This window comes from Vanellus vanellus (genome assembly GCF_965231255.1).
Source record: "Vanellus vanellus genome assembly, chromosome: 3".
NCBI lineage: Eukaryota > Metazoa > Chordata > Aves > Charadriiformes > Charadriidae > Vanellus > Vanellus vanellus.
Window position 1 is genome coordinate 22,140,403 of NC_138907.1, and position 26,189 is coordinate 22,166,591.

At 39.1% G+C, this 26,189-nt stretch overlaps 1 protein-coding gene across 1 annotated transcript in view; it reads right to left on the bottom strand.

Moving 5' to 3' along the window:
* Window positions 1-25,650, bottom strand: part of DISP1 (dispatched RND transporter family member 1) — a gene marked incomplete at its 3' end in the record, with an annotated part of 89,361 nt that extends 63,711 nt beyond the window's left edge. Inside the window, exon 1 of the mRNA XM_082481550.1 lies at window positions 25,622-25,650. The remainder of the gene's footprint in view (window positions 1-25,621) is intronic.
* Window positions 25,651-26,189: the final 539 nt, after the last annotated feature.

Here is a 26,189-nt window from a genome sequence, read left to right on the forward strand (position 1 = left end):
CCAAACATCGATTATTCCTAATAAACTCTTCCTTCATGCTCACATGCTCAAAAGATTTCCAAGTCAAAACTCTGCTCCACAAAAGCTAACCTGTCAATATATTAATTTTATCCAGTTTGTCTGGTGCAGAAGTGGGACTTACAACATTCCTTCCCTTTAGTCTGCAAGCACAAGTGAAAAATGTGTTTAATCACAGTATCAGAGAAAAGAATTGGCTGCTGGGCTTCATGTTAGCTGATGTCACAAAACAGTAGTTAACACAAGCAGTAGGGCAACTGACCACTATTTTGCCAAAAAGGAATTGCAGGTATTATGCAAGATTCAGATTCTTTAGAAGGAAAAGGGGAAATACACGTCTTTATCCTAAAATAGAATTCCTACTTTTCAGTTTGTTGGTTTGGGGGTGGGGTGGGGGGGTGGTGTATAAACAAATCTGCAACTGTGAATTTATAATGAGTATATCCCAATGCCCAAAAATATATATTTGCATTGAAAAATACATTTTGTGCACTGAGGTAGACAAACTCAGTGAATTGAAACTTTGCCTGAGATGATGTCAGCCAGTTGCAAATAGATTCTAGGTGCACTGTCAGAACTGGCAGTACATGCCAAAAGCCCTGGCTCCTTCTCTGGAGACATAGACAGAAGGCAGTATTTCACTTGTAGTGCAGGATACACAAAGAAAAATATACCCATCTTTTACAACAGAAAGAAATAGGTCATGTCTTCAAATCACGACAAGATTCAGGGTGGTTTTTTATTTTGTTTGTTTGTCTTTAAGATACAAATATATACTCTTTTTCAGCCACATTTTGTTCAATGAGTTTCAGAAGAAATATGCCATATTCTGCAGATTTGAAAACTGAGGACATATGCTAGCATTATGCATACCATAATAAAAAAAAAGCATGTCGCCTGTTCAGCTGAACATCTCTTCCTGCACATGTACACAGATGGAAGCAGCTGTTGCCACTGACTATCTCGCAGAGCTGAAATGCATTTAAGAAACTGCTCCATTCCCCAGGCAGGACACGCTCTTACAGACTGCAGCAAAGCTGGATGGGGTAGAAAGTAAATGCAAGTAGTAAGGTGGTTTATCATTCCTCCCCGCCCTGTAACAAGCTATGAAAAGATATTCATACAGCTTTGAGAAACTGAAAGACTAATACAAATACCACTTTCTCCTGAATGCACACTTTCATTTTACAGCACAGCACAAGCTAAAACTAAGCTTCTTGCACTAAACCATTAAAACATGCAATTTGCCCATCAGGTCACTATAAGAGTAGGCAAAAAAAGTAGTGTCTGCAACACTGGCTTATACTGAAAAAACAAGGAGGTGGAAGGATGAGGTAATGGAAGAAGCGAAAGCAGTTTATCACTTCACTCACTCTCTCATTGAGGACCTTGAGCACTCAGGAACAGCAGAGGACTATGCTCCTACTCATGACCTTTCTTTGAAAAGGTGCAGTACAAAGTCTCAATAAGTAACAGAAAAGTCAGGGTGGAAGCAGAAATCTGGCATTCCAGCACTCCCACTCCCAGCTTAAAACTTCAAGGCAGACTGATTGCTATTTCAGTCTCCTGATTTGCTCTACTTTCCATCAACCAAGAATGCTTAAGAAAATTTAACTTAATCTCCATTTATTGTCTCAGGTTAATCATGTAAAAATTTTGCTTCTGGAATCTTTAATGTCATCAATGGCAGTAGTGGACCACTGAAAGTGAATGTTCAATAAGAAAAAGAAAACTAAGAGTCTCCTTGCTCCAGAAGCTGAGCCAGAACTTCTTTCTCTTGAGGATTTTAGAGACAGGTTAGTTTGGTTTGCATGTTTTTAGACAGCTGTGCACCTATAGTAAGAGAAATTACATGTAAGTCATTACAGAAATTACGCACTTCCCTCCAGCATTTATCAAGTTATGAGAAACCATTAGCAATGGTACTGAAGCATACTTATTTATGGATTAGAAAAGGCATTACTGCTTTCTGTAGGTCATGAAGTAATTTCTCTGGTAGAAACTAGCTACAATATTACACACTGCTGTATGCACAACTGGAGGTATTTACATTTCTGTGATTGAAATTTAGGAATGATTGTGCTGAATCAATCCATAAGACAACGGATTTTTCAATCTTCAAAAACAACAAAATACCTGATTCTTCAGAGAAAAGTATGACTGCCACAATATGGACAACTCTATAGTGAACGTTTTCCCTAGAAGTTATTTGAGCCATAAGGTCCTAACTACGAAAGGGTTTTTTACTATTTGAGTAAAGTTTCCCATTTGTAGTCTATGATATGTTTTTAATATAAGTTTCAGATATGGCAAAGGCCCTATCTCAACATCGATTCTGCAACCATTAGCCAAATTTTCTGATTTCCAAACAAACTATGCCTCATATTTCCAAGAACTGCCATTTTTGCATTAGTATAAAGCAAGTAAATTAGTAGAAGTGATTAGTATTGGACATTGCTTTCCCTGTCATAGTACTGTTTTGCAATTAAATGATTGAAATTGCCATGGCAAACAAAGAACACACACTATATCAGCACAGATGGGTACAGTCTTTCTGGACAACCTGTTCCGGTATTTGATCACCCCCACAGTAAGAGAAGATAGTTGGTTTGGGTTTTTTGTGTTTTTTTTTTTTGGTTTTTTGTTTGTTTGTTTGTTTTTTTGGTTGTTGTGTTTTTTGTTTTTTTTTTTTCTTATGTTTATATGGAATTCATAGTCTTTTAATTGGTGCCCATTGCCTCATTTCACTGGACTGGGATGCAAACAGCAAGAGAGCCACAAATGAGAAAACTGCTACTCAGAAAGAGCTGCCAAGCACAGAAAGCTGTCAAATCAGTGAAAAAATATTTCTCTAACCTGTAGGTACTATTGCATTGTTTTACTTGGAAATGTAGAAGGTAAATATTTCTAGCGTGCTATTCAGTCACTGTCCCTTTAAAGATGTTAACTGGGTAATGTGAACTTGGGAAGCAGGAAAGCAAGTTTTATTTGCAAGTTTTACTCCATGTTATGTCACCTAAAAAACCCATACATTTCCATTTCCGTAGAGAAACCATGCCAGTATCCTCACCCAGACAGCTGTATTTTTCCTTTCGTCAAATGAAAAAAGGTTTAATTCTAATTTCAAGTAAATATTCCTACAGTCACCTCCAGACTTCATTACTTATCCAAGCAACGAAGCAAACAGAAGGAGAAAAAAAAACAACTCAACAAATCCATGAATCACATGGAAATTACTTCATTTCCAAGGACAAGATCAATGTTTAAGTTAGGCATTGACACAATCTTAAAGGTACACCGTCTCCTACTGTAGGACCTCATCCTCCACAGCATTTACCCAACCTCTGTCCCACCCACCAAGGTACAAGGAAACTCATTAAGTTTTCACCTCTGCAGTAGGATGCACTTACATTTGCACTTTATTTTAAATAATTTAGTTATTCTACCTGCTTTGTAACAGGGTCATTACCTGATCAGATATGACAATCACTAAAAGAAAAATAATGAAAATAATGAAAAGTCAGTAAAAAGAATCCTAATTTACTTAATTGCCTTTTAAATCTAATTCATTCAACTTTTCTGTTTCCAGTTCTTTAGAGAGACTAATGTCTCATTTGATCAGCTCTTATTTAGAGAGTCAATTAGTGTACCGGTAACATGCATCTTTAATGCAACTGCCACCTGAGACCTCATCATCGTTGTTCTCAATCAATTCCTCAGGTCCTTCTCTCAAAGCAAAGTTCTTGTCAGTGTTGCAGCATCTTTCTCTAAGCCCCTGCTTTTATTCTTCTTTGCCAGCATCAAGAAACCAATTCTCAATCACAGAACTACCATCTAACCTCCATCCTAACTCTCCTTAGTAAAACAACACTCTTGCCATTCTATCATACTTTCCCAGAAGGTGAGGGGAAAAACACCCACCTATATCAAAGACACTGAAGTTACAGAAGTTATTTACCTTGCAAAGAAAATGAGTGCACCTCACTAAAAACTATATGGAGAATAACTGTACAGAGAAGTTAACCAGAATTGGGAATTTCTGTCCTCATTGTCTCAAACAGTTAAGAAGTCTCACACATTCATGAGACTTGCATGTTATATTCCCACCTTACATTGTTTTCCTGTCAGCAGCCTGCATCTCACATGTTTGCATAGAGCACCTCCATTTTCTATCCCACACCTCATATCCTATGAACAAGATGCAGCTGGATGAAGCCACCAAGGATTTGGCATGTGGAAATCACAAAGCAAGAGAAAGAGAGCAAAGCCTTATTACAGCCAGATGATGTTGCTCTTACTGGAGCTCCATGCTTAGGTGTCTCATTAGAAATAATATTGTTCCCAGTTGCAGCCTAACAGTGGAGAGAAATACAACATAAGTAAAGCAAGTTGTCTGCTCACGACAAAAGAACATTCAATAAATCTAAATTGGGCACCTTGATATCTTTGAAATCAATCAGCCTTGAGAATTCACCACCACATGATGCTAAACATGGAATACAGCAAGATTTAGTGCACTGCAAATTTTTATGGTTGACAAGAACATTTAGCTGCTCGTACTATTAATGTCAATGGAAAGACTATTGAAAGAGAGATAAAAATCTGATGTTTAAGATGTTAAGCTTTTCATGTCTCTGGCTCAAACCATAACAAATAACTTTGCCCTCTCTAAGGTGGTAAGATTCCTTACAATAAGATTCCAGTCCAATCCCTGCTGCTCTTCAGCCCCTGAAACTGAGCTGCTTCTATTGGCAAAGATCACAGTAAGCCATTCTCCCCCTGATCCCCTCACACTAGGATATATTTCTCCCTGGTTGGCAAGCCAAGCCAACTCAGAGATGGACCTGACGCATACCAGACCTGGTGCAGAGACAAGGCTATCGCACTGGCATAGCTGCAGCGTGCAACTTCAGTCCCAGAACACTCGTCTTAACATGGTCTTTGAAAATGATGTTTTAAAGGTACAAGTCTCTTCCTTTATTCTAAAGGGAGCCTGGATGACTAGTCCTGGCTAGGTCCTTAATCATTTAAATGGCTAAACTTATCCATGATGAGCTCTCTCCTAAACTATTAAGTGGGTCTGCCTCAGCAGACAGATTCTCCCAACTACCTAACACACCACTTTCCACAGACCCTGAAGCTTCTGGCAGTAGCTGACACCAGAGACAATACAGTAAGCAGCCAGATTACAAGTCAAATTCAACACAGCCATTTCTATATTCTTTAAATGCCTCTCTATTGAGGACAGATCTTATTTTCTGTTGCTACTTCTCCCCAGACAACCCATATCCTTTCTTCAGTCTTCCTAAACTTGCTTTTACTCCAGCTTTATAATGGCACATGCTCTCTCTTCCTGCTTATTCTGCTACTCTATGCTTACAAGAGAATTGTTCCTCCTAAACATACCCGGCATTCTGACAGGCCTTGTTTAAATAAGCACTTAACTTCTTTCAGCCTGCTCGCTATTATTTATGCTCGCTCCTCTGCCACCTCTATCTCATCTCTACTCAAACTACCAGAATATTAAAACAAAGTAGTGAATAAATTGGTACAGCAAAGGGGTACTGGACAGCTCTCCCCTTTTATTAATAAGGCTTTTCATGCCCTAGGGTAAACCTGCTGCTTCTTTTCATGTGAGTACCAGCATCTACTTAGTATTTACTTTCAGTATCAAGATTATGGTGCTACCAAACAGTAATAAGTCTCAACTAAATATTCTCAAGAAATTTAGTTCTAAAGTTAATCTTTTAAAAATAATAATTTTTTAAAACCTCTAATGACTATTCGAATGGGGGAAGATATTAAAAAAATGAAGTCTGGCTGGAACAGTTTCAAAGCACAGTATCAATACGAGTTTCTAGCATTTCATGAAGTTATCTTCCTTATATTGAATTATGACAAACTATGCAGTCCTTCAGTATTCACATTCTTATGTGTTGAACAACACACAACTAGTACTGCCAAAAATCTTCAGCACAGGCAAGGTATCTTCAGTTTAACCACAGAAGAGTAAAAATGTTTATCACTATCATGATCCTGAATTGGATTTCTAACCTGTAGCTAAAGGTACCAAAGTAAACATGCATCTGCATCTGTTCCAGTATTTCCATACGCAGAACACAAAGGTGTAAGTACACAATGTTATCAGCACTGCACACAAATGAGAAATAGGCCATTCCTTTAATTTAGTCTCAGAATTGCAGCTATTCCCTATAAGCTTTAATAGATGAGACAATTCAGGTAGAACATCCCAATAGTGAAACCACAAAAGAAACCTCCCAGAGACAGAATATGGGAGAAAAGGAAAGGCATACCACCTTGCTGACTCTTCCCAGAAGAGCAGCAACTTTGCATTATTTCACATTTGTAAAAACCTTTAATTTAGGCATTCAAATAAAACTTCCATGACATGCACTGAACACACTCTCCTGAAAAAACAGAGGACCACTTTACTACCATAGGTAGAATCTATGTTGTAAAATGCTGTATTTCTGTCCAAAACTTACTAAAGGAACTTACAGAATCTTTAGAAAGCCAGTGAAAAAAGTCTATATTGTCCGTAAGATACTGTAAAATGAAATAACAGAACAGACACAGAACAACATAATACTTGCAAAACATACAACAAAAAGTTACTTAAGTTCAGGTTGGCTATACACATTCCACATAAGAACATTATTCCTAAAAGGTGAATATTTAAAATCAAGTATGAACTTATCAACTGCAAAGTTGGGATGAAGCTCTCAGAAGCTACCCAGACTTTCAGCCACTCTCAGATCACTGCTTCTTGCTCATGACAAGTGGATTTCTTTAGGAACATTTCATTTTTGTCAATCACAGCTCAATCACTTCACTACAGTTATACTGTGCAGATTAACCCATCGAAATCTGCACCTGTTCAGACAGACAATTCAGTGATTCCATCTGAGCAGTACTTTTTTTTTATTGCTAGAAGTGCTAGTTTACCCTAGCTCAAATCACTATCAATTTCTAATAGCCTAAATGAAGTAATCCGGTCGTTTTCTAATTGCTGCTTAACCCCATATCACCTATAAGGAAAAAAAAAGCCCAAACATCAAATCCTAAGATTACTCAGGTAAACACCACTATTGGCACTCTGTGTACCCAGGCCACGCAGCAACCACAAGAAACCATTTCAGATGCAATGAAGTCCCTGGATCCCCAACTGACCCTTGATCACCCAGAATATTTCAACAACTTCAGCAGGTTTTCCATGAGACATTATTGTGACTACAGCATGATACAGAATAAGCAATCCTCATCTTATGACAATTTTAACAGTCTCCAGCTTCTCCCATAAATGTAAAGCTACAGATTAATATTTTATTCGACCAAGTCCACATGCTAATTTTTATCAGATTTCACTGCTATCCTCTCCCAAGACCAACTCAAATATTTTCCCCAAAAGTATTTTTAAAAGTAGATCTTGTAAGCAACATATGTTCTCTCCCTTAGAAGCAGGATCCCATTTTGTGCAAGTCTGAGATACTAAAAACCCATCTAAAAAGCACACTGATTCCTTGGGTAGATGATTCTTTATTAATATAAGCATTAAAGCTCAAAATTGTATCTCTTCTCAAATAACTGAAACAGCTCTTTAACAAAGCAGCAAACTGTAGTAGAGCATGAATATTGCCACTGTCTCCTTTTAGCAGACAATTTCATTTCATTGGTGCAAATTTTACCATAACTACCTTCCACTGCTTCATCTCTCAAAGTTTTCCTGTTTCCTAACGCTCTGGAAACCCAGCGTATTGCTTTGAAACAGCTTTGAAAAATTGGCCTATAGCCAACTTGCAACTGATACTACAGTTTAAATACCTTCCCAGCAAAGTTGCACAAACTTCAAAATAGTCATTAAAATGTTTTTGTTTCAGTTACAACACTAATGAAAACCAAATGTCTAAAATTATTTCAGCTAGCTTAATGGTCTAGGGACTTTGCTTAAGAGAAAGGTCTGAATCAACCCCCATTTACCCAACTGACTACATTAGCAGTACAACATTGTACAGAGATATGGATAATACTTTAAAAAGATTTAATTATGAGTGTTTCAGCCACAGATTTAATTAAGGAGGCCCAATTAATTGCCTCAATTTGATTCTTCTTCTCTAAAGTCTTCAATTACAGTACACGCAAAACTATGCACTTTTATCTTCAAGTTTACAAGGTTCAATTTGCAAACAGATTTAAGGCCCCAAACTAATGTTATGCTATAGGATAAGCTATTGCAAACTGGATACTTTTACTATCCGAATAAGGTACACAACAACAGATCCTGTCTGGAGTTCAAGCGTTCCCAAAGTGTCTGCTTGTAAAAGATTTCACTGTGTTATATAAGTGTATCTCCCAGTTAATACGCATACCACATTCAGTGAACATAGGAGTACTCTGGGTGGGAATCGTAGAATACCAAATGAAATGCTTCATACAAAGCTGTCTTTCAGCTTAGAGTCATGACATTCTGCTGCTGGTTTAATCCATACCCTCTACAATTAAGCCAGCAAATTCTATGCTGGTTTTGTACAGGTTTAGTAATCTATAATGAATTGATGCTTCAGCAACGTCTTATGACTAGTGTCATTTTAGAACACTTTGTACATACTTCTCCATAACAAAGAATATGAACGTTCCGCTAAAACAAAATCAGCACAGACTGATGCAAATATCTACATTTTCAGGGACAACGTTGCTGACCATCATCTGTATCTCAAGATATTTAGAGCACACACCACCTGTTTCCAACTAGTATTCAAACTGTTCAACCACACAATTAATGACAGCTGCTAAAAAGTCTAAAATATCAGGGAAAAGAAATAAAAGTTTGACAACAGCTATGTAGGATTGAGGCAAGCCAGAGTCTTTTGCTAAATATCAGTCATTATAATACATATGATACTCTAATAACATATATTTGCATTTTACAGCATTCTCTTCAATACCATTGTAACTCAAGAGTTAACAGTTTCTGTCTGCAAGAATGCCAGCATCTGTGTGAAACAACTGTTCTAGGACAGGAGAGCAAGCAAACCGTCTGTGCACTTCCAGAGTTGTACATACTGAAGAAATCCCTAGCAGAGAATCCCCAGTACTCACCCCTAACATGTACATCCATGCTATTTAGCCATGAATGTATAAAACCAGCAAATAACCTGTTTGAGAGGTGCTATCATGCGCACAAATACTAACCCAAAAAGAAAAGTTGAGATTCAGTCATTTAAAAATCAATTGTTTACTCCCTAAAATATGCAAAGACTGATATATAGCAAGAAATTAAAGGCTATAGAACATTGATCACCCAGGAAGTAGGCTTTATAACATCAATTTTAAACACATTTCCACTTTATTTGGAAGTATAAAGTTTACTTATGAACACTGAGGTTCTTGCCGTGCTTTTAGAAGTATGTAGAACTCTCCCTGTGTCAAAATCCTTCTTTCTAGCATACTAGACACTGACAAGAATAACTTTTTATATGTTTATTTCAGTTACACATGCTTACAAGTAATTAATTTTGCATATTTAAGAGACTCCTTTTACAGAAATTAGAAGATAGAATTCTAGTACTAAATAGCTGATAAATGTTTTTCTGTTAATCCCAAAAGGAGGAGAAAGGAATAATACGGGAAAAAGAGATACTTTAGACTACTACACTTATGTTTCACAAAAATAACCACAACATAAAAGGCACCCAAGGCCCCAGGTCTCTGCCTTGATCATGACTTCACAGTTCATAGATGATGGACATCACACCAGAAGCAAAGAATTCTCTCTCAAAGTTTCAGCTAAACTGTCTCTAAAAGCAACAGCCAACATGATTAGTTTAGCTACGTAAATGTGAATGAAAAAGTATGGTAAGAATAATTTCTTATTCCTCTTTCTTTCGTAAATCCCCACACCTGCTCTTCACCACTTTAAGGGAGAATCAAGACATAATGTTTACCCACATTAAAAAAAGTAACTTTCAGAGTGAAAAGACTGAGCAGTATGAATTCAACCACACCCTAACTATAAAAATACCATTTCTCAGTATGAATTTTCTCAAAACCTGGCAGCCTTACAGAGCAGTCACATACATAGTTCTAGCCAGCAGAGAGGTGCTCTTTTAAAATTTCAAATAGATACAAGAATGCCTTCATTTCTTAAACTGAGCACACGTATATTATCTCAGACATTCAGCACAGAAGATTAATAAAGAGTGTGTGGATCAAACAAGCAATACCCCCAGCGATCCAGAATAACAAATCTCTACAACAACACGGTTGGAGAGAAGTCCCCGCAAGCAAGTATGTTTGCACAAAAAAAGCATAGAAGTGCAAATCATGAGCTCTCAGGAGACTGCCACATCCCATCCACACACAAGGGGAACTTTAAGTTTTAAACTTAACCTATGGTTTGCGACAAACTTCTCAAAAGTCAATCTACTAAAGAGTAATACACATTCATTCCTCTCTCAAAGGAAAATAATCACATCAAAAGCAGATTATGGAGAAAAAACAATACTGAAGAATTACGTCTCAAATTCAGAATACTAAGACTGATTTTTTTTATAGCTCACACAAAAAGTTTCAATTTGTCATGAGACAGGGAATCTTTTAAGTGAATACACTGTAAGGTAAAAACAGAAAAAATATTAAGTCTCCCCCAGTGAAGCAGAACCTAACTTTTTTTTTTTTTTAAACCCAGACATTCTGCATCTGAGGCATTTTCTCACTGACCATTAAGGGTTAATCTGAAAACATTCCATAGAAATTGGTCTGTGAATATTTAGGATCTTGATGGCTGGTAGCTTCAGCTTTGGAAGCTAGCTGCTGGGTCAGGCCAAGAGGATTGACAGAAAATGAGGTAATCCAGTAGATGTATGTAGCACTTTGGGTTTTCTTCCCCTGTTGCCAGCCCAAGTGGCTTTTCTGCCTACAATTTCCAGGTATGGAAAACAGACATATGGGATGATTAGAAGAAAAAAAAAAAGACAAGGTGGCTTTTACCTAGAATTCTACTTGGAAAGTAGCCTTGAACTGCCATAGAAACAGACTAACTCAAGAGGCTTCGGTCACTGGTGATTACCGGCAGAAAGACAGTTTGGCATTGTTAAGATGACATCTAATATAATGAAATAAGCAGAGTCTGCAAAAGGCATTCACCCCGAGCATTGTCATTTCATAATGTCCTGCTGAATTTGCACACTTACGGTATATGGGCTATAATATAGCCAGCAAGGGGAACCATACCATATCAGCTTTAAAACTCAAAGCTAGAAATCTGTGTTTCTCAGTGATTCCAGTGATGTTTCTCACAACTTCATTTAATCCTAGACATGTGATACTAGACTCTTCAAATCCATGCCCACTTTCTTCCCAAAGAAGTTGAACTTGTGTCAAAGAAAACTAGACTATAAGTCACCTCGCTGTTCTGCGAGACAAAGGTTCCCTCTGACAGATACTGTATCTCCAAACAGGTGCAGAAAGTACAGAAAACGTATTTCAGATTCTGAATGGAACATTAAGATGTTTAATGGTGGTGACTGCTAAGCGGTATTTGTCTTGTATGAATCACTTGAGATATTTTGCATGACATCTGTAAAAGCAATGAAAAAGCTCTTCTATCAAACAGGCATAGTTTAACATCTATCTCTGCACCTATCACTTCACAATGACACCTCTCTGGCTACTGCTACGGATATTAAACCCATAGAGCATCTTGTTACCTCCATTTGGAAACAGCTCAGATGTACTGCACTAAAATTAGCACACTTGAGGGTATTTTATTTACACATTTTAAAATACACAAGACACCCCTTCGTAGAAACGTTTCAGGTTTGTGGAACACACAACATAAGACTATTATACTTTTGTCAAAATACCTTTAATAAGTTTTACACATGAGAGAACTTTAAAACAAGGTTGACAGTAGAGCTAGTATGGGAAGCAACTGCTAGACAGATAGATCATGCCCAGGCTTCTCCCCCACTCAAGAAACCTGCCTTTGATAGTGAACTGGAAAGGGATAGAGCCATTGTGGCTGTGGAGTTCCAGAATTAAGTTTATCTCAGCACGTGCACAAGGCTCAATTTTACCAAGGAAACTGCTGCTAATTGTTTCTTTTGCCCTGTTAAAAGTGGTCATCTATCTTTTACAGCAGCTGCATCTTTAATAGATGTTTTTCTTCCTTACTCATCTTCCACTTTACACACGAGGACATTCACCTTTTCATTCTTTTCCATTCTGTTGCCTCTTGACTTTTGGCTTATTTGCCAAAAAAACCTAACCATGTGTCCTGTACCAGTTGTTTGCCTTGTCCTTAAGGGCTACACAGCTTAGAATGGGACATGAGCAGTATTTAGTCTAGTTGTATCTTCCCTACAGTAAAATTAGGGTTCGTTTTCTTCAGCTTTCAAACATGCCTTCCCCATGCCCCTCCCAGCGTGACCTGGGAAAGGAGCTAGTTAATGTTTGACTTCTGTTTTAATTGTATACTTTTTCTAGTGGTTACTTAACAGCACAGTCTGGTGTGCTGTGCAGGTAAGTATGCATGGGCTTGAAAGCCAGCAGTCCGTATTTCTGAATCAAGATTTGAGGGGTTACATAAACACATTCATCTTTGTGATCCTTATTTTGGAAGAGAAGAAAAGTAAATGAGTAGTTAAGAAGTAGCAAAGCAGATGGTTTAGAAGGCAGAGAACAGACCAGAAACACACATCAAGTGTGTGTGTTGTATCATGTAAGTGGTCTCTCTGGGGCATTTGATCTATGCATGCAGGAGTTTTATGGTTTAGTTTCCTTGTTATGCCAGCTCTTAGCCAGACAAAATTCACCATCCCCTTTTCCCAGATCACAGGAAGTCTAGAACCATTCCTTGCTTCATGAAGATGCACAAAATACAGCAGGTTTGGCAGTGGCAATGATGCATTCCTCGTTTCCTGGGCACTAGAATAAGGCATGTATATTGTCTACCTATTTAAATGCTGATTGACAAGACTCCAAAATACTGCATGGCACACAAAATCAGCAGGACCATTTTACTGCAGAGGGAAAAAATGAACCTGAACAACTGACAAGCTAGTGCAAAGTAAAGATATATACATGAACATTTCTGCATTAAGTCATTCCAAAGTGAACTTAATCCATTTTCAAAGCAGCCAGTAGAATTTACGTTCCCTGGACAGTTAACTCCCAATGAGAACAGCATCATTTGGATGCAGAACATTCATTTGAAATAGCTAGCATGAACTTTCTCTACCTCATTCCTCTGTAAACAAATACTAAGAACCTGACATAACCATGGCAACTTGTGCTGTGGAAACCAGAATTCAACATAACCTTTAAAAAATTATGCCAGTTCTTTCACAAAGAATTCACTGAAGGAACTGTAAACCCTGTAGGGTGATACTGTAATAATAAATTTAAATGTAAACGTCAGTGGAGGCCTAGCTTAAAACCCACACCTGCAGAAAGAAGCCTGCAGGGATTTCAGTCTGATGCTACCAGTTTTAAAAAAGGTATTTCATTGCCCTAAAGAGCCCACGCGCCCTCTCACTCTTCAACACTACTGGTTTGTCAAACCAGAATGACATCATACTAGCATGGCCCCCAGCCTCTTAAGGAACTTAAATTAAAAGAGAAATGCATAGGATAGTTGTATTGCTATAACAACGCTAAAGTCAAATCAGTTTATACCAGTGCAGCCTCCTCACTAAGAAGAGCTAGGTAGTAAATTCTGTAAGCTTTCTGTACCCTTATAAATCATGAGCGGAGCCAGACAACTATACCATACATCCAAAGCCTTTGAGAAAGGAGCCATCTTCAACAGTAGTGGGGAAGAAAAAAAGCAAAGGAAGAAAACAAGAGCCTGCATTTTTCATATACAAAGACAAGGGAAACTACCACAGTAAATTCTACTGCGATGGTGATTTTTAACCTACTAAGTTTTAAACAATTGTTCTTTAACGTGAAGATACTGTAGCAGAACAAGTGAAACACAACATAAGGATCCATGAATGAAAACCTACGGCTTACATACCAACTTTTAATGCAGAAAGAGATAAATGTCAGAGTTTTCATCTCTCTAGCTACAGACAAAAAGTAATCCTTACAGCATTATGTTCTGTGTGTGGAAATCAAGGCCAAGAATTAAACATGCCCTTCAGCAAATCATAATTCAACATCATATCTAAGATTAAGATGCTGACAGTTCTGTCTCTCAGGCCCAAGTTCCTGCTACGAGACTACACTGCCTCTTATTCATGCATCTTAATTGCCAGTTTTAGGAAAAAGGGCATGCAAGATAAAGGCTGGTATCTGCTAATGAGGAATGTTATTTTATATCTTAATTCTAACTCGGAGCAATGAGCAAAGCAGTCTGAAATCTCGCAATCAGATATGAAACTTACCATGGGTTTTGAAGATTCTAATTTCTCCCTTGTGCCCAAAGCAATTTTATATGAAGCTGGGGAAGAAAGAGGATTTTGGAAGTTTGTAGCCACCAGTATACACTTAGTGTATCAACTGGCAGATATTTACAGTCATGACATGGAAGTGAGCCAGAAAATTTATGAAAGTATTTCCCTCCTCTCCCCCAATGCAATATTACTTTTCTTTGAAGAGCAGGGAGTGGAAATGAGGGAGTACAGATGTGCAATTTTGATAGCAAGACCCATTAGCAGAAAATGAAAAAGTGATTAACATGGGTCCAATGCTATTAACGACATTGATACCTTTTTAATTTGTATGCCTCCACTTTCTAGAAACCCTTCTTGGATTTTCTAATACTATAAAATAATGGTTGGAAAGGAGCTCAATAAATCAGCTAACACACCCTCTCAGGAGTGGAGGAGAAAAGCACGGTCTAGACATAGTTAATCTGTGCCTTAAAAGGTACTCTAAAAATGGAAATACCACAGCCTTCCCAAGCAATGCGTTCCAGTGGATGACCATCTTTTTTCTAGTGTCCATTTACACCATCTTTGTTGCAGTTTAAGCACATTACCAGTGCTTCTGTCATCAGAGTGGCTGGAATAAAAAACGCTCTCCTCTCTTTGTGTTTATATCTCACCTGAAGACAACTTCCTTCTCCCTGTAGTCTTCTGTTGTTTAAGGGAAACTGTTTTGAAAATGTAATTATTTTATTCACAGAAAGATTTAAGACTTTGTTATCTATACTTTCCTCTATTCTCTCACATGGTACTTTAGCTTTTTGTGAGGTGAAACGCATAAGCCCAGAATGGACTGTCACGTGATTTATGGAAAGTTATCCTGTTTATGTATCATAGTACATCTGACTTGCTTGCAACACCTATGTTAACAGAATCACATCCAGCTTAACTCTAGCATCCTCAGATCTTTCGCATAAAATTCATTCTAGTCCCCCATTGCCTACTTGTACAGAGATGATCAATAAATGGAGGATCTTGAGTCTTGTCCTTATCCAAAGGGCATATTATTCCCCACTTTCTTCAAGTCATTCTGAACCCTAACCATGTTTTCCAATGCACTTACAGCAATTCCTAGCCTGGTACCATCTGCTGTTAATATTGCATAGCCTTAACGTTTCACTTAAGTTGAAATTAGTGACAGAACCCTGCAGAGACCATTCAGTCTAGACATACTCTGGTCCGACAGTGATCCATGAAACTATTTAAAGGTTTTCACCAACTTTGCAGTATTTAGAGAAACATTTCCTTGCTTTTCACACAGAAAAAATCATTGGAATAGCTCATTAAAGTAAGAACATATTTGTTCCTCCCAAACAAGATTGGATACCATGCCATAAAAGGACATTCAACTGCTCGTGAATTTTGTTTTGAGAAAATCCACATTTATGTTTATTTACACATCTTTGCATTTTTTCCTTGAAGAGCTTACCAAATAGTTCACATTTGTTGCAATGTTTCTGCAAATGATCTCCAGTTCTCTAGTGGTTCTTTTCTACCTGCCCCTCTTATGTACAGGTACTGGCTTGGCTTCTCCCCCACTTTAAAGAACTTTATCTGTCTACATGGATACTGATAATGATTCTGAGACCAGGAATCAGGTGAAGTAAAATAACCTTGTTTGAGTTTCACCTGCTTTTCAAATTAGCACTTTTGTAAGTGTTCTTCATTGTTTTCCTCATCTAAGGAAAGTTCCTACACTTCTGTTTCAGGGGTCAGCTATAATTGCAGCTTATCCTGCAATAAAGATAAATCTGAAGCAACAAGTGCACTAAACATACAGTTTTCTCAGCATCATGTTACATTTCTTTACTCAGTTGCATGCCAAACCCTTATTTTTATTATCACCATAGAAACTATTCTAGAAGTACACTATCTTTATTGTAGTACGCATAAGAGGATGCCCTTAGTATCAAACATGCCTGAACAGACACAGAGGAAGAGCTAGCCCTGTAGAAAAACCTCTCTAGAGACATGAACACACTAATGTAAATCACTTGTACATGTTGTACAGTATAATGCTTTTGTATCATGCATTTCTATTATTTAACCATACTTACCTTTTAATCTTTATTCTAACATTGTTTAACATAACTTTGTCTCGGTGTCAGACCTCTCAGGCAGTATGTGCTCTTAACCAAATTTAGAGAAAGAAATCCATACTTTCATTAAAGTATGAAACAAGAAATTTTAAATATTTTTCTGAAAAAAGGTTTACCCAAACCTTTTCCAAAAAGGTTGCAACCAATTGACTTCTTAGAATATTTTCACTACTCAGCTCTTTTACTAGTTGTCTGCACCCTAATTTAGTAAACACTCAGCAGCATCTCACCTTCCAGTTATCAATAGTCCAGTTTGGTAAACTGAGAAAAAAAATTATGTTAGAGATGGAAGCCATCTAACTGATCACCAAATATCTCATTAGTGCTAAATGAAGTCTCTTGCCTCCTGTTCTGGTTGAGGTGTACCAATCACGCTGTTGTACATCTGACCATGTGTTGAGCTCAATCAATTTGATAACCAGAAAGCTAACTTAAGCCAGTAGTTTTCTGCTAGCTTAGCAAATTATATAGTCTTATGCCATGAATGCATAAGCAGAAAGCAAGATCACATTACTGGGCTTGAATGTTGTAGTAGGAAGTTCCGATTTATGTTTCCCAAGTGCTGTCATCCCAACCTAGAACATTACCCACAGTAAGAGCACAGCTGCTGCACATGGCAGCCACATCTATAACTAAAACTACTTGATACTGTTAATTATAGATAGACTGTCAGGAAGCTAGTCTATACAAGTCTAAATTCAGTGAAAGAAGGTAACTGTGAGAAAGAAAAATTTAAGCAGTGGAACAAAATTGCTGCATCAGTTCCCACCACCTGCCCTTCTTCATGCAATAACCACAAGTACTTGTTTTTGCTTGTTTTATTACACTAAACAGTAAATCATGGAAGACTACCCAGAAGCAGCTCACACATAAGAGATAACTACATCTTATTAAGAACTACCAACATTTTTACTTTGTCCAGTCTTTTTGCTTACTCTATTTCTGTTCTTTTCTCTGCCCCAGTCATTCCACTTACAGCTGTTATACAATGGAGAAAAATTGTAACAAAAACATTAATATAAGTTTCCAGTAAAGGCAAACAAGATACCAGAGAACATAGTCTTAACAGGGTTGACACAAGAGTTGGCATTAAGCCTTGAAGGGCAAAGCAGTATAATAATTTTGGGATATCATTCAGACCCACTGTTACCAGTTTACTAAATTTTAACTTGGAACCTCTGACACTAAGGCAGTGACCACTGGACACTTCCTTGAAACGGAGAGGGCAATACTGAAAGGTAGGGTAGACAAGAAGGAGCTCTGTTAATTACTCTTTGACCTCAAAAGTAGGAAGAAGCCTCAGTGTCTCATAATCCCATTATTACAGCTTCAGTTTGTGGGTTTTAAAGATTTAGCAGCCTAAGTTCTAAATGCAGCAGGGAACTCTGAACACTATATTCACATCACATTTGAAAGTTAGAGGAAAAGATACCAATTTACGAAAAAACAAAAATACATTTGGCACAAGCAAACAGATGCTGGTTTTCCCTGCCTACATAGCAAAAAAAAAAGTTTAGAAATTAATATATTTCTGAAAGTCAATAACTTATATGTTATTGGTAAAGCCATGCCAAAGAAAAGTTAAAGAGCTTTGCAAAGTTAACAGATTTTTAAAACCTAAGAAGAGAGGGACAAGCCTCCCCCCTCACAATCGACCACCATCACACATCAGTGATCAAGATCTATTTGCAAGAAAATAATTTTAAAAACTCTCAATTTCCCCAGAAAGCAGTTTGGTTTGTAGTACTCAACCATATCCAAGGCAATAACAAACAGCCATGTGACCCTCTCGTGGAAAGGCCATGGAAAAAAAAAAAAAGTCCATCTGGAGTTTGTGTTGGCCAGGCAAATCAATATACTTAGTCAGAACTCAACAGCACTACTTACAAAGCAAGTAATTGTTTTTCCACTAGTACCATCTCTACCATTTGGCAACTTGTTCTCTGTTAAAAAGTACTGAGTTTGCAGCAGATCTTAAACTGGCTTTACTTGACAGCAGATTAAGCAGAGAAAAACAGTTTACTGATGCAACAGTTGCACATAAAAAAAGCCAGTTAGACTTCACAGTCAACCATAACACTACTTTCTTCAGCTGTCTTAATGTATATAAACCTTATTATACTATGATACATTTACAAATACTATACTCCAAACCCTTTGATGTAATTCTTGCTTTTTCATTTTGTAAAGTTTCACTGTCAAAGAAAATACATGATGATTAACTCAGATGCCAAAAATTCCTAGGACTATCCAGGATCTTAGACTTTACTGTCACAGAAGCGAGTTCTAAACTATATTAATTATCTTCTTTTTAGTTTTAATAATTATTTTGGTTTTAATTCCATTATGTTTTTATAAAGGTATCAGCACGACATACATTTCACATGATTTAACTTCAAAGGGTTAAGATTAAGTTACTGAATTCTTGCAATACCTGCTGTAGTTCTTTATGGTATTAAAGAAGCTATCAACAATAAGTGAGAACATATGTTTAAGACTAGGGTAAAGTTTATTCCAAGAGGCAAAAATTCCCTTCAGCTTTATGTAATTATTTTGAACAGCATATGTATTAAAGAAAATATTTTAACTCACTTACGTATTCAAACTATGTGGCATAGTACCCTAATTTTCTGAGCCCAAAACATAACTGCAGCATTTTTTAATTAATGACTTAGTTCTCAAAATCCCCCTCTTCCTTCCTCCCACCCAAAGACATCTCTACATCCCCCAGGTTTTATGCAACTTCAAGAACTGCTGCCCAACAAGGGTGTTTAATATTAAATATTTTTACCTTTAGAAATGGATCCTACCAGCTGTATTGCTGAACATAGCAACTACTTTCAGCAAACAGGGAAGAAAATTCCTAAGAAAGTCTTTAAAGTTCACATCAAGTCTAGAAGCACCTTCAGTCCAAATCTATAGGTATCAAGCACCCACCATGTCTTACAATTAACAGGAAAACACAGAACTTGGAAGACCACAGATGAGGCCTCGCAAAAAAAAAAAAAAAAAAAAAAAAAAAAAGAAAAAGAGACACCAAACAAACAAACCCTGAAAACCCCAGCTTTAATTCCAGCACTATCCCAAAGCACAAGCGTAATCTGAGCTGTATCATTCCACTCACATTCCAGGTAGAACAGATTTTGTATTTACAAAATGTGTCTTCTCAAATCTCATTACTGATGCTCCATCCTGTGTATAAATATTTAATCACAGACAAGCACTTCACAAAAGGCAGCTTGAACACACATCAGTGGCAAATGCATCTTCCCTAAACTAAAACATAGAAAAATTCTTGTTATGCATACAATTAAATATGACATTGGTAAAGAAGTCTTAAAGGGATGAGCATTGAAAGAACGAGTTTCTTAAGTTAGCCATTCTATGTCTAAAGTATTTTTAAAGCATACTTATTGATCAGACAGGTACACATCACAGGAAGATGAAACAATGCTCATCAATACTCTCTTCAAACACTCAGGAAAATGGCAAATGCGATACTTTTGAAAAGCAAGCCACGAGCACAGTATTAGTTGTGGCAATAAACCTTACTGCCTTTGAGATTTACTCCTTGGTACAGCTTCAACAGGCATGTGTTATCACATGCTAGGATGGCAATAGCATAGAGATGTACCAGGAAGGCTATAGCAAGGCTGTTTACAGCCCTTGACCAACCTTGGTTACATAAAGACAGAATATGAAGAACTAAAGCTCTAGGGGATGCAGATCCTTGACAATCCAGGAATAACAGCAGTTTAATTTCTAAATGCTACGGCTCTGGACAAGAAATCACTATTGCTGAGCATGCACATTTCACCAGGGAACGCAAGTGTTTTCAGATTACAAGAGAAACATTTCCTCCTATTAAAGCCCAAGCTACCTCCTTCCCATTTTATCTGCACGTCAAGTTCATTAACAAGGAGAGACTATACAAGACTAAAACACAGTATCCATCTGCTAATAATTATGGGTTAATTTAGTAATTTTTATTAATTTGTGCTACATAGTACAAAAGTTACATTGTACTATAGACAGCACAGGAATGGTTTTATCATGATGCGTTTCTCTGTTTCCTATAAAAACAATGCTATAGATTAAGATACACAGCAAGACCCTTCTTCAGAAGCTTAAATGCAGAAACCCAACATTATTTCCAGTCATAGGCTGACTACACCAACCCACTAGAAAGCAAGTTTTTCACCCCTACCATAGAGGATAAAGGTGGGGGGAGGAATAAGACTAGGAAGGGCAGAGCGTTTCATTCACAGCTTCTGTAAACTGAGCACACTGTGATAACCACTCTGGGCTCTGCATCACTGAGGACATCCAGCATGGCACCCTACCACATACCTGTACAGCTTCTCTCATTTTGGGCCACATGTCTTAAGCTGTCTCCATACCACAAGTCCCTCAGTTCCCCCGCTCAGCACTCAGGTTTCCCCTCATGGGGTCAAGCTTCACGCCACCCCAAGACCACGGTCAGTCCGAGACCATGCACCCTACAGTCACTAGTTCTTCTTCTAGTGCCTGTCACTCCTTTCAGATGTATTTTTACTTAATTTCAAGTGGCACTTTCCTGTCTGTACACCAACCACTTCATCCCTCTGTCTCTCCCCAATGCCACCTTCCCTCCCCAGAAAACTTTATTCTTGCAAGGTCTATGCTTTTCTCTGCCTCACTCACCTGGCCTGATAGCTTCCGCTTTTAGATCTTTTCCTTCCTGGTTCATCATTTGACACCAGTTCTCCTTCCCCACAACTCTCACAGCCACATTTATTTCTGTTAATATTGCATGCTAGAGAATCTCCTGCAGACCAATTTAAACTGCTATTAATAAGCAGAGAGTAAAGGTCAGCTTAAAACAAAAACAAAAATAAACCAACCACCTTTCACCTTTATACAATTCTTTCACACACAGCTCAGGGCTTCCCAAGCAAAGAACCTTCTCTGTTATTCTAGCTTTCATCAACTCAGCTGGACTGTGCCCCTTGATGCCCAGAACACTTCTCAAAAGCTCCTGGAGTGGATTTGGTATTCCAAAAAATTATGTGACAGATAAAATTCACACTTTCACTACTGCAAGCCTCAAAAAATCAGAATTCAGATGGAAATTTCACGTGGCTGTTCTATTAGTGTCAAGACACATACAACAGCAGCATTAGTGTATCACACATCAAGAAGAGATCCCCTTAAAAGGCTAAGTTACCATAACAGAGGTCTCATTTTTACAATAAAGTTAGAAAGTATTTCATTTACAACAAAACATTAATCTGTTGATAGTTATTTGTATTAAAAATTTAGTGTCAAACAGGCAATAGTTATAAGTTTTGACTATTGTAACATTACAGTCTCACCAAACACATGATTCAGAGGCTACAATCTACTCTTACAGCAAAGTGAAAGCAACCTGCTTTCTTAGGGTAGAAAAGCAACCAGCTTTTTTCCTTTTTTTTCTTAATATAAGAACATTTTCACACCTTCCCATAATGTTTAATTTTTGCTGCACTTCACACCAAAGCCCAGCTGACTTTGTAAAAACGGCTCACAGGAAGTCACACTACACTCAGAAATACCATATGGTCACTGAACAAGAAAATAGCCATGGTCACCAAACTAAATTAACACCATTGATAGCTTTAAAGAGAGATAGTTGTAGGCTTGCTAATTATCTGAGGTGCTTATTATGTATTTCAAATTTTGAAAGTAATTCTATACTTCTATCAAAGCTAATAAATCAATCATCTCTGTTAAAGGCTTAGAAAAAAAGTAAAGCTTACTGCTCAAATCTATGGTCAACATATGAGAAACATTACTGTGAAAAGCCATTCAAAAAGCCTCCTCATGGGAAACGGTAACATTATGAGAACTAAGTGTTTTCACATGTTCTTTTTACCTTTGTTCTTTTATAGTCTTATTTTTCACCTCTTCCACAGCAAGATTTTTTTGGAGGCTACTAATCTGAATTCCATCTCTTTCTTCTTGAATCCCCTTGGGATTGCTCTCCCCCATCAGTGTCTTTTGTTCCTGCTACAGTAATTCTCTGATCAGTCAAAAATAGCTTCACATGGTGTGCTCCAAGAGAGTCAGGAATCTGCAATGGTAGCAGATTTGGAAAGAAGGACTAAGAAAAAAATCATTTGAAGGGAAAACCCCTACTTTCTCAGCAATGTTGTAAGCCATTCTGCTAAAAAATAGAGAACGTGCTTCATCCTGAAGTCATCTCTCATGCATCTGAGAAAGAGAAGGCAATCAAACTGAAGCAAAGGTATTGCTCTCTATATAGGAAACCCCAACCACCAAACCCACTGTCTTCCAGGTTCCACAAAGGCAAACAGTCACCACTGCAGCCTTATTTATTGTATGACACAACCAGCAAACAACCTTAACTCCACTACAATGAGTTCAAAAGCAGGTTAAAAAAAAAATACAGAAAATCCAATTCTTGTATTTTATTCCCTACATATAGGCAATTCCTCCCAAAGGGTCTGGGGGAGGAACCACCTCAACCCTCCTGAGTTACACTACAAAGACTTAAGTCCTAATGCAGTCTTACATATTTTGCACCACTATAGTATCAGGTCCCAATTTCAACATCCATCTGCTTTTAACTGACATACACATTTAAGCTTCTAATCTCAAAATAACTGTGTCCTCAAACTAGGCTATTATACTACTACAGGATATTACTCACTTTGCTGTAAAGGAGGAAATAAATCTTTCCGCAGAATTTTATTTTCCTTTCTATTTAATGACTTCCAAAATATCTTATACTATAATCATGGTGTAGTTCAACCATTCTATTCCTAAAGAGAATACTGGTGTCAAAGGCTGGGTGTTGTTTTTTTTTTTCTTATACTCTAAGCTTAACGTTTAAAGATAATTACTTAAGCAAAAAAGCCCCTGGATGTTTGCTTGCCTCTTTAATTTGTATCTCAGTTCACTTGTATACTCAGCAATCAGCACAGCAGCATCCCAGTACTAGTTATAGTTTCTGGGAACTACTGAAAAACCTAAAGAAGCACAAGTCATATTTATTTTACATTCAGTGTAAAATGTAAATGTACGTAAAATAAGTACAACTTGTGAATGTTATAAACATAGCATACTGTGAATGCTTATAAGCATTATTTGTTACAGTCAACAATTTAGTGATAACACACTTAAGTATTTGCCACAAGAGCCTATAAATGCTCATGTTTTAAGTATTTATGTTTTCCTAAAACACATTTCCTCACTCCAAAGATTGTCATCCTCCCCTCTGCCGTTTCACACTAGATCTCTTCCAGCTCCATCACTGCAGGCTGTTTGCTTCAAGCTCTTCTCCCTTTGCCCAGTTAAGAAATCCCACCTTCCTCCCAGTCCCTACCCATCCCAAGAGCTTTCTTGCACCTTTTATTCCTCTGCAATTCCACCAGTCAACACTTTTAAAACTGAGAACGTTTACAAACCCATTGACAACTTGGATGCCTTATGCTAAGTGTTTGTTACTATTTTACAGGTTTGTCTAAGTTAGATATTCTGTAACAAGCTGCTTGCAATTCTGAATAGACAGTTTTGTTCATTTAAAATACACAGATGCTACAGATACACTTTGAGTAACTACTGATTTTCATCCCTCTTCTCTCATCCGCTGACATACAACACGAACCATCAACCACTCTGCAAAATCATATTTTTCAATCTTATCCAGAGACTGAAAAAACATACAGGGGCATCCTATTGCCTTCCTGACAGAAGTGTTTTCAACTAAACTCCTAACATCTCTCCTCCTCTACTAGCAGAAAGATGGAGAAAGCTCACCAGGTGAGCTATCCTTCACATGGGAGCTAACCTGTTCTGTAAGTGGAGCATAGTGATAACTAGTTGTGATGGCTGCAGATGCCATCACTGACAACATGTTAACTGGTTACTTGCTCTTCAGTTTCTGGATACAGTGGATTGTGGACTAGTCATAATGTAAATATCTCTGGACAGACCTCCGCCTTAGCGGCCTCTCCAATACATCTCCAGCGTTTGCCACCACCACTGAAAGCAACACTGAAGCAGCTTATCAGAATGCCAGCTGTGCAGACAGAAGTCAGGAGTTACCGCATCTTTATTCCCTGAGACCAAGGGTGCCACATGAGGACCCTTTAGAAGCTACACTGCCTGTAGTAGACCTTACGTTCTCAGAGCCTTTGCTCCTAACAAATAAACTAGGCAGCTACAAGCAGCGTGTGGCTGAACAAAGACTAAAAGCACACCAAAGCCTGATCGTATTTCAGTCCATGATGAACGAAAAAAGTTAGGTGCCTGAACACCCCTTTTTTTTTTTAAAAAAAAAAAAAAAGAAGAAAACAATAGTCCCAGCTCCCAGTAAAATAAACACAAAATTTGAGAAGTGAACATAAAAATAACTCATTTTTCCACAACGTTTTAAAATAAGGCTCAGAAGACACAAGGGCATCGGCTGGCTGCCCAGCGGCTGAGAGGGCAACCGCGACCCGCCTGCGCACCCCCGCCCCAGGGAGAGCTCTCTCGCCCCCACTGAGGAGACGCCGGTGTCCAGCGGGTCGGGGGTCCCGGGGCGGGCACCACCGGCGGCGGGCCCACCCGCAGCAGCGCTACCCCCAGGCCAAGGGGGGGGTCCCCCTCCCCACTAAAGCCGCCGGCGGAGCGCGGGGCCACCGCCGCCTCCCCCGAGCCGCCGGCCCGACCTACTCCGCCTCCCGCACGGAGATGGGGCCGGGGGCCCGGGGCGCGCCCGCCAGCCCTGAGGCAGAGATTGGGGGGGGGGGGAGAAGCTGTTCCGGCGACGAGCCCGGCGGACGAGAGGCGGGAGCGCTGCCCGCCGCCCCGCGCGGCGCTGAGGGGCCCCGCCGCCGGGTGCCCGCCGGAGCCAGCTGTGGCTGACGCGGCCGGTACCGCCCTCCCACCGCGGGGGCCGCACACCTCAACGGCGGCAGCTCGGTGAGACCGCCCCGCGGGGCCCGCCCGCCGGCCCCGGCGGGCTCCTCTCACCTCACGACTGGGAGCGGGCGGGGAAAGCCGCTGTGCTCGCCCGGCGGCGCGTACCTGACGGCTGCCGGCGGCGAAGCCCCGGAGGCGGCTGCCCGTTGTTGTGGCCCGGGTGGCGGCAGGAAGCGAGCAACCCCCGCGGCGGCGGCGTCTCCACCGTGGCGCAGTTACCATGGGACGGACGCCCTCTCCCTCCGGAAGTCACCACCGGGAGGGCGGGGAAGGGAGGGGAAGGCGGGGATAGGCGCCATCTTGAGCGCGGCGCCCTGCCCGGCGCCTGCCTTCCGCCATCTTGAGCGTGGCGCGGCCGCAGGGCGGTGCGGGCGAAGGGTTCGCCATGGGCCTGCCCCAGTCCCCGTCCGCCCCTGGGCCCAAGCTCCGTGAGCCAGTAGGGTCATGTCGGGGAAGGTGCTACGAATGAAGGTTTTCTAAAATTCTCCAAAGAACGACAGCCTAAGACACACAGTTTTAAAAAAGGATCAAAGCAGAGGGGAAGTCGTATCTAGGGTTGAAACGATTCTCTTCAGTGTTGGAAAATTACAATAAGGAAAAGCAAATAAGCATAATGTTATCAGCAGATTTTTTATTTTTTTTTTCTGGAGAAATTAAGTAAAGAAATTAAACC